The sequence below is a fragment of the Peromyscus leucopus genome, chromosome 17 (assembly GCF_004664715.2).
Source record: "Peromyscus leucopus breed LL Stock chromosome 17, UCI_PerLeu_2.1, whole genome shotgun sequence".
In the NCBI taxonomy this organism is placed as follows: domain Eukaryota; kingdom Metazoa; phylum Chordata; class Mammalia; order Rodentia; family Cricetidae; genus Peromyscus; species Peromyscus leucopus.
The window spans coordinates 14,113,448-14,121,977 of record NC_051077.1 but is presented as its reverse complement, the minus strand read 5'-3'; positions in this window follow the sequence as shown (position 1 = coordinate 14,121,977).

The following is an 8,530-nucleotide window of genomic DNA, read 5'->3' as shown; positions in this document are numbered from 1 at the left end:
ACCCGATCTGGATGAAACAATTGATTGAACTGGAAGATTCTAACAAGGCTCATACCCACCAGGAAGTTGACTACAACGTCCATATTGTTGACTCTCTGCTGAATGTCACCAGTGGTTTGGTGTATGCTAAAAAATCTCTGAGCCCTTCAAAGGCCTGGAAGCCTGGAAACTGAGAGCTTACAGGGTTTTCAGAGAAGTGCTTTCAAATAAATTTCTCCTGGTGCTTGTTTCTGAAAGTTCATACTCCCAGATCAGACTTGGAAAACACTCAATTCCTGTGGTTTCTTGTTCTGTTGAATTTGTGTGGGAGAAAAATGTACAACCTTGAACTCTGAATGAAGCCCAGTGTGAGAGCGGCAGTTTTCAGTGGTGTCGTTTCAAAAGCTCTCATTGGTGTTTTTAAAGACTTCCCACGTATTCTGTTACTGACCCGCGGCTTGGAATAGTGAGCATTAAAAATTCAAAAAAAAAAAAAAAAAAAAAGAAAGAAAGAAAAAAATCAAGCCGCCAGTATTTACTTATGAAACGACTTGGTTATAGCCCAGTTCCTACCGACTGAAAATTAGTGCACAAATTGAAAGTTTGAAGGCTTTCTTTTCTGGCATTTTGATTTCCTCGTCTGAAAAATGGGGATATTAATACCTACCTCCTGGGGTTGTTGTGAAGATTAAATGCCACTACGTATGTAGAGCATGGAGCACAGGAAAGTGATGGCTGCAATTATTATTTTATTATAATTATTTTGATTTCACTACCCCTCCTCTTACCTCTGTCTTTCTAACTACCCCACTTCTCTCATTGCCTCACCCCAACCTCCCTCTTCCCCGCTCCCCTTCCCCTCACTCCTCTACTCTCACTACCTCCCCCCCCCACTGCCCTCCCCAGCTGCTTTTCTTATACATCTGTAGGAATCTGCTTCATTCAGCCTCCCCCCTCCTCCCTCCTCCTTCCAGCCCCCTCCCTCCCCTCCCCTCCCTTTGACCGGTTCTCCTCCCTCCCTATACAGGAATCCACTTCACTCAGCCTCCCCCTTCTGGCCCAGCCGCAGACTGCAGCTCAGCCACTTCGAACAAAACAAACAACCCCAAACCCCCAACAAACAAACAAACCAAAAAACAAACAAACAAACCAAAACGACCCTCCATCTTCAAAATAAGAAATGCAAACAAAACCAAAACCAACCAACATCCTATCCAGGGAGGACTTAGGCCATTGTTCAAGAAATGGACCTTCCTTGGGAAACACTTAACAGAAAGAAAAGGTGTACCCCACCACTCCGGGTGTGAAAGCAAATGCTAAGGAGTTTGTATTCCCCAAAGCCTAGGAATATTTTTATAATCAAAGAGGGCAGGGAGTAAGAAGCACACCAGGCATGAAAAAGCCAGCACAATTGATGGTGTTGTCTCCTTTAATCCATAGCTATTAGCCCAGGTGCCCATACAAGGTGAACTTGACCTCTCCTAGAAAACAATTGTGCTTGAACTCTCCCTGGCACTTCACATCTCTGTTTTAGCCTCCTGGTAGGGATGATATCATTCTCTTGAACGGATGAAGGGGGACACTCTAGACCTAAGCTGCAAGGGTGGTAGCACCTTGTGATTCAGGCAGCTAGGAGAGACAGAAAAGGCAAGCACACCCCTCTGGAAGGCATAGGGTTTCCAGGAAACACCTTCAAATTTACATTGTCCCTGATGTGTGCCCTGCCAACTGTTCAGCCATACTGAGTCTTCTAAGACCATCTCCATATTCTTCTCATTTGCTTGCTGACATGTCACTACGGAGGAACACTTTTCCTGGGCCACTTTTGGTGGCTCTTGCTACTTCATTGAACCCTCATGGAAAACCTTGAGAGCAGGTCTCTTCTCATGTAGATTTCCCCAAAATGAAGGAACCACAACATCGACAAGCTGGAGACTTGCCTAAGATCATCCAACTCACAAGTGGCAGAGCCGACCTCTTTTTTCTGTCCCAGTGACCAGGACCATGGCCACCATAATCATCTCAGGGCAGGCGACATCCACTAAAGCAGGGTACTCCATTCTAGTGTATCATCTCATTCCAACACCAACACCCTGACTCTATAGAGCCAAGGATTGCTTTCATTTTCCACATTGGCTCAGATAGTTAAACTGACAGGCACTGGTAGATACGACTTAAAATTTGGAGGGCCCGGCCTCCAGTCATGTCCTTCTGCTTCTCTGTTGAATCTCCAAAAAGGAGTCTCAGCAGGTACCTGCCACTCAAGACAGTTTACTTCACTTGAAACTTCTGTCCTTGTTAGGGACCCCTCTATTCCCTGTCTAAAATGAAGGGCTTATTCCTACTGCTAAAATGGTGGATTCTGACTATAAGCTGAGTCGTCCATGCCCCCCACCTCTCTCTGTTACAGATGTGTGTGACTATGCCCAGGTCTAGGCAACTGTTCTAGTATCTTCAGAATCAAGGTCAACAAGCATTTCTGGGAATGGCCAGAGAGCGAGAACTTTAGTCTTTGTGGCCCAACAGTCTCTGGCATAGGTACTCAGTTATGGTGTGATAATATGTCAGTAACTACAGCCCATTCCTGGATGAGCCAGCTAGGTTGTGTTCCAACGAACTTTTATTTGTGAACCCTGAAATATGAACTTCACAGTTTCCATGTGTCACAAAGGTTGTTACTCTTTTGATTTCCCCAACTACTTAAAAAAATTGTAAAAACTGTTTTTAGCTCACAGGCCATATAAAAATCCATAGTAGGCTGGATCTGCTTTATGGGCCATAGCTGAGCCAGTTTGGATTAAAACATTTAACTATGTGTTTGTTGTTAGAAAATCTAGTGTGTAAATCAAAACACAAATTATTAATCTAGTTTTTTAAGGGGAGGTAGGAGGCCCCAGTGGTTGGGTACTCCGAATGCATTTGTGCCCTGGAACATGCAAAAAGAAAAATTCTGTGTTAAAGGTAACTGACACACCAGAGGAGCCAGACCACAGGCCTGCAAGTGGGTTTCCGGCCACTTGAGCAATGTTGATGTTTTTCTGTCTTTCTTCTTAGGGATGCTTCCTCTGGTGTGCTCCTTGCTCTCCAAGGTGCTGGCTGGCTGCTCTTCAGACTGATTGCAGTCTCTCCTCACGTCAAGCCCTTCGTTCTCCACTTAGAGACCCCGTCCTGACTTTCAAGGGTTTCCTCAGTCTTGTCATTCAGGATGGGGAAAAAAAAAAAGAAAGAAAGAAACCTTGCCATTTCTCAAAGTCCCTAAGACAGTGGTTCTCAACCTTCCTAATGCTGCGACCCTTTAATACAGTTCCTCATGTTGGGGTGACCCCCTACCATGAAGTTATTTTGTTGCTACTTCATAACTGGAATTTTGCTACTGTTATGAATTGTAATGTAAACATCTGAGACACAGGATATCTGATAGGTCACCCTTGGGAAAGCATCATTTGACCCCTTTGAGGTTGTGATCCACAGAACTGTGGCCCTAATAGTTCTTGGGAGATCTGAAGAGTTCCTCCAGATCCATCAATATAAGGAGCTCAAAGGCTTGAAGGAGGCAGGACTTAAAAAAACATGTTTTTTAATACGATATTTTTCTTAATTCTTTGAGAATTGCATACAATGTATCTTTTTTATTATTTATTTGTTTGGTTTTGATGTAGGGCCCATTCAGTGGAGCATGGTTAGCCACCCAGGGACATCACTCTTAAAGAAAACCAGCTTGCCCTCTCCCAGAAGCCATCGATGGTCAATACTTCCTTAGGGTGAGGACTCATGACACCCCTCTTCCCACCTCTATGCCTGGAAGTTCACCAGCTTGATCTTGTGCAGGCAGCCGTAACTGCTGTGAGTTCATGAATGTCCAGAAAACACCCTTTCTTTCTGGTCATCTCTGCCCTCTGGCTCCTGCAAGTTTTCCACTCTTCAAAGGTGGTCCCTGAGCCTTGACGTGGGCATGGAATAGGCTGAGCACTCCACACTGAGCTCTCCAGCCACTCACTCTCTGTACTTTGATCAGTTGTGACTATCTGCGCTAACCATTGCCCCTTCCGTAGAGAAATGTCTCTGGTCGCTAAACTGTTCTTTTAATGGTATAGACACACATTCCAGGAGCAGTCTAATACTATGTCCATTTAGGAGCATAACAGTGGTGAGTTCACCCCTGGGACCTTTGAGCTCCCCAGTTATGGGTTCTTGGCCAGATTTACCAGTACCAGGCATATATTTCCTCTGGTGGATAAGGCCTCAACTTCAATCAGAAAGTGGTTGGTTACCCCTGTGAGATTCATGCTACGGTTGTACCAATGGAAATACCCATTATTGTTGTAGTCCATGGGGTTCATAACAGGGTAAGAGCTGCGCCTCCCACCAGCAGCCAACCTAACTAGTCCTATGAAAACTAACCAACGGAGAGGAGGCTTCATGCACAGTACCAACTTGTTTTCTCAGTGTGCTGTGACCAGACTGTGTCGTGACTTTAGCAACAGGATCTTCTCACAAGTTCTGGCAGATGACCAAGAACAGTGACAATGTCCTGTATTGTTAGGGGGGGGTCTCAGAGCTGCCCCTGACAAGCAACTTGTGGGGAGGTATTCCACACCTGACACTGGACTTTTTATTCGGCCATCTCTGCCTTCTGGGAGGAGCACAGAGAAATCACGTCGGTACTGTCCAAGAAGCTTCCTTCCTGATGGCTACCTAGCTTCCATGGTACTGGAAGGGGCTGTGTAGGCTGGCTAGGGTAACTCCATTTAAACACACACACACACACACACACACACACACACGCACGCACGCACGCACGCACGCACGCACGCACTGCACTGCACTGCACTGCACTGCACTGCACATAAAGCTTAGGAGCCAGGTCTTGAGATGGTTTAAAGAAAAGGCAGAAATCAAAATTTGTAGGCCTGTAGGTATATCCATCAGCTTGGGCTGCTAAAACAATTGCCATGGACTTAACAGACATTCATGGCTTATAGTTCCAGAGGCCGGAAGCCCAAGATGAAGGCCCTGGAAAAAATCTGTTTTCTTGTGAGGGCTGTCTTCCTGACTTGGGGACAGCCACCTTATTGTTGTGTATTCACATGGGAGAGCGAGAGAGCACTCTGGTGTCTCCGAGGAGAAGTCTAATAAGATCCCACCCGCGCTCCACTCTTATAATCTCATTTTTCCTTAATTACTTCCGAGGAGATGCCATCTCTTAGACAATCCCACTGGCGGTTGAGACTTTCAAGCATTAGCTTGTTAGGTCCCAAGCACTCCGTTTACACTGTTGTAGGATCACAGTCCCTCGGAAGTACCCTGGTGCCATTTCCTTCTTGTTCTGTGGCCTGCTTGGATAACGGACAGTCTCTAGAGCTCACAGTGTGAAGTAGAGTCTGGCTTCTCCAGCTGTGGCCTTCCCGGCCTTCCCGTCTGAGGGACAGTTCTTCCCTCTGCCTGTCTCCTCCCATGTTGGCTCCCCTCTGTCTCGCCCCTCCACCCCTCGCTCCCCCCTCTCCTTACTTACCTTTCTTTTGCGACCGTTTTGGTAACTTACATTTGAAAAGTAGGAAAGAGAAAGCTTCTTGGATATCTGGTATCCCCGGTACAGGTCTGCCCTTGATTTCTCGTGTGTGTGCGCTGGGCTGAAAGTATGAAGGAGAGAAATTGGGCCTAGGTGTAATCTCAGGAGCTCAGGTGTCCTGAAAAGCCGTGCTGTGTATCCGTCCCTGGAGATTGCCTATTCCCCCCTTACCTGTGTGCCCCCTTCTCCCTGAACAGACCCCTAGCTCGTCAGATGCAGGCAGAAGGGGGCTCTGGGTCTGCTTTTCTGGGAACCCTGTCACCTCTGTCGGATGCCCACTTCTGATCTTTCACAATAATATCCCTTTGAAATTTTATTGCACCCGCACACCAACCCGAGCAGGGAATGGCCAGGGAACTCACATCGAGCCGGAATTTGGTTTTGTGACTTGAGTTCCTCTTTCTCTTAGGTCCCGTCCTGTTTCAACCCTGAGGTGGGTCATGTTGAGGGGCAGGCCTTGGTGCAGCAGGCCCTGCCGGTGAGAGTTTCTAGTCAAAGGGTGCACATGTAGAAGGTGGTTGATCTCTTGCGGAGGAAGACGCCTCAGGCCCCAGTGTATACACAAACCGAGTCCACGAATGTGTGGGGGATGGGCTATACCGCACATCTGGATCCTGGCTCCCCGAGAGGCATGCCTGAGGTGCTGTAGCAGGAAGTGTGTCAGGAAGGCTTCCCAGCCACAGGTCCTTCTTCAGATATCCAGGGTCTGCTTGGTGTCCCTTCTCCCCGCTGTGAGACTCCTGCTAGACAATAAGCTCTTTGAAGCTGTCCTATCTATAGGAAGGTGAATTCTTGTGTGGTATGTCTCAAGAGATATCTGAGGGCCCCAAAGCACTGTGCCACGGCCACCACCCACCATGAGTGATTTCAAAGAGCAACCATTCCTTTTCACTGCCTTCGAGATCAGCTAGGGTTGTCTGTGGGTCTCCTCAGCTCTAGTCCCTGTTTCTCTCATCGTCCTGCTGGGACCAGTGGCCTGTCTTGGATATATCCAAAGTGCAAGAGCACAAGCAAAACCCTCAAGCTGTCCAATGGAGGTCGAAGCAGACTGCATGTCCAAGTCAAGAGTAGGACAATAGGACCCACCCGAAGTGGGGCGCCCTCTGCCCAGCTATGAGGTCAACACCACAGACTGAAGGAAAAGGTGCATTGTGGCATCGTGCCTAATCGCTCAACACCACCGGGCAATTACCAGCAGACCCGAAGGGAAGGAACGGGCTCAGGTCAGACTTAAGAACAAGGGTAGTTGGGCTACAAGAGGTGGGCAAAGTGTGCAGTCTGCCCTTCCTATCCCAGAATCCTTCGTCCTTGTCCACACTTGCTTTCAGCTTGGTCAGACATGGTGTCTTCGGACATTCTTCCTCTGCTCAAAGAAGCCCGGATCGTTGTAACGTGCCTGGAAACTGTGGAGGTTGGAAGCCTTCAGGGAGACAGCAGTTGACGCTGCAGGAAACACAGCCCGGCTTCCCAGTGATGTCAGAATGTTTGTGTCTTTGTGTTTCTGTTTGGGCACATGGGACACGTGAGGATGGGTGGGCGGCTGAGTGGGAGTACGGAGGTCTGTGTTTGTGTGCATGAGCGCTGTGTTCATGTTGTTGCCAATATGCCTGTCTCAGTAGCGCTCAAAAATCTGTCTTTGTAGGCTGGGAGCAGAAAGAGGTTTTCAGAATTAGACAATATTATCACCAAATAGTTTTTGTTTTCTTTTAAAAAAAATGAATTAAAAGGATAAGACCTATTTCAAATGCACTTAGTCAGATGTGTGCGCGTGCAGGCAGACGAGCATGCCTGCGCCCATGCCCTGGGCTGTATTTGGAGGTAGGGTATAAATAGATGGATGTCTTTCACCTCACAATTTCTCTGGTTCTATTTCTGCTGCAACTAAAATGATTTTGGTAAGTTATCTTAGAAATTACACAGATGTAGAAAAACTTCTTGTCTTAATTAGTTACACATTACTTCTAATAATAGGTTTTATCTATCTATCCATCTGTCTATAATTTTTAGGTCATTCGAGGATCCACTTTTTAAAGGTGGGGAGTATAGGTTGGTTGGTGCTATTGTAGACCTTTTGATATAACGTAGTCTCTGGATTTAAAGTCTGCTGCAGTGTCCAGCTGGGTAGAGTGGTTCTTGGTGAGTACACCACCCCTGGTGCCATCCCTTAAAAAAAAATCCCCCAAACCTCAGAGCGTGTATACATAAAAGAGATGGTAGATTAGGTTACTGGGGAGGAGAATGTACAAATGTACCTTTGCCAGAAGATTAACGGATGGTTGCGGTGAGCTGCTGATGAAGGCATTTTGTGTAAGAGCAGGCCCTAGCTGCCGGGGCTCATCTGTCACGGCTGTCACTCTCCCCATGACGGCGTGTGCAGCGGTGAGCTAGCTGTCTGGGCTCACGTGCCTGCCTCCCTCCTCTTCCTCTCTGCAGGAATCCTGCCTCACTGAGTCCTAGAGGCAGAGCTTCCCAGTGGAGGTGAGCCAGGAGGTGAGTAGGCTGTTAAGGTCAGCTGTTTCCTGTCATCTGTCTGTCTGTCCTGTGCCCTGGCCTGACCTTTTGAAAGTCGCCTCCACAGTCTTCAGAGACCCAGAGCTTTTATGCTGGGCCTAGCAAGAGTGACTAGTACCTTTTTTGGCAACCACTCATTCTTGGTCAACATGTCAACCAAAATTTCTGCCTGGAAATCCCATGTTTCCATGCTGTGGGGAGCAGAGGAGCAACACACACACACACACACACACACACACACACACACACACACACACACACAAACACACACACACAAATACCTCTCCTTTTCAGTTCCCAGTCTGGACAGAGCCCTGATACAAGTTACTAGTGAGCATACAAAGACATGGGGGTGTCGAAGAGGCAATATTTTGCGACTCTAGTTCAACAACTCTAAACCATTTCAAGAAAACGAGTACTCACCTTTTACACCGCATTGCACCTGACCACGAACACAAGCACCTTCTGACT